This window comes from Alligator sinensis, unplaced genomic scaffold (genome assembly GCF_000455745.1).
Source record: "Alligator sinensis unplaced genomic scaffold, ASM45574v1 scaffold647_2, whole genome shotgun sequence".
Classification (NCBI taxonomy): domain Eukaryota; kingdom Metazoa; phylum Chordata; order Crocodylia; family Alligatoridae; genus Alligator; species Alligator sinensis.
Window position 1 is genome coordinate 2,954,829 of NW_005841832.1, and position 872 is coordinate 2,955,700.

The 872-nt window shown below is 58.1% G+C and overlaps 1 protein-coding gene across 4 annotated transcripts in view; it reads left to right on the top strand.

Annotated features, from left to right (window-relative positions):
• Positions 1-872, top strand: part of PPFIA3 (PTPRF interacting protein alpha 3) — a 28,730-nt gene that overhangs the window by 7,158 nt on the left and 20,700 nt on the right. The gene's annotated exons all lie outside the window — the stretch shown is intronic.

Below are 872 nucleotides of genomic sequence, written 5' to 3' on the forward strand. Positions count from 1 at the left end.
GAAAGGGAGGGTGTCTGTCCATTCAGGATCTGTCCCATCTGTCTGTGTTTCTCCTGCGGCTTCTGGTGGGGTGAGCAGGGGGTGGGGCACACCTGTCCATTTGTCCATCCATCTATCTGTCCTCTGACTGTTGCCACAATTCTGGTGGGTATGGTGTGTGTGCTGGCGGGGTGTTCATCTGTCTGTCCTATGTGGAGGGTGGGAGGGTCAGTCTGTCCATCCTGTGGCTGCTGCTGGTATGTTGGATGGGAGCTGGAGGGGGAGTCTGTATGTACCACCCAATCAGCTGTTGCTGGGACAGCTGGGGGGTGTGCGTGCGTGCATGCGCACGTGCGCCTGGGGAGGGTGGAGGAGGTCTGCCACTGTCTGTCTGTCCTAGGCACTGCTGGAGCACCTGCATTGTCAGCATGTCTGTCTGTCTGTCTGTCCAGGCTGGGAGGGGGCATGGTGCATGCAGGTGGGGACAGTCTGTCTGTCCATCCATCTGCTACTGCTGAGGCACCTGCAGCAACTGGGTGTGTCTGTAAGAGAGGGGTCTGTCTGTATGTTTGCTGCCCCTTGTGCCCTCTGTCCATCCATAGCTGCTGCTAGGGCACATGATGGGGGGTGGGGAGGAGGGGGTGTGCATATGTCTTGTGGGGTAGGTCTGGCTAGGAAGAGTCTATTGGTCTCTCTACCCACCTGCCCTGGACACAATCTGGGGGGGGAAGGGGAGGGGGGGTTGTTAGTTGGAAGGGGCTGTTTGTCTGCTTACACCTCATTCCACCTGTCTGTCCATCCATCCACAGCTACTGCTGAAGGCCCTGGAGTGTGTGCATGAGTGTGTCTGTCTGTTCAGGGTCGGGGGTAGGTTTCAGACAAGGAGCCAGTGG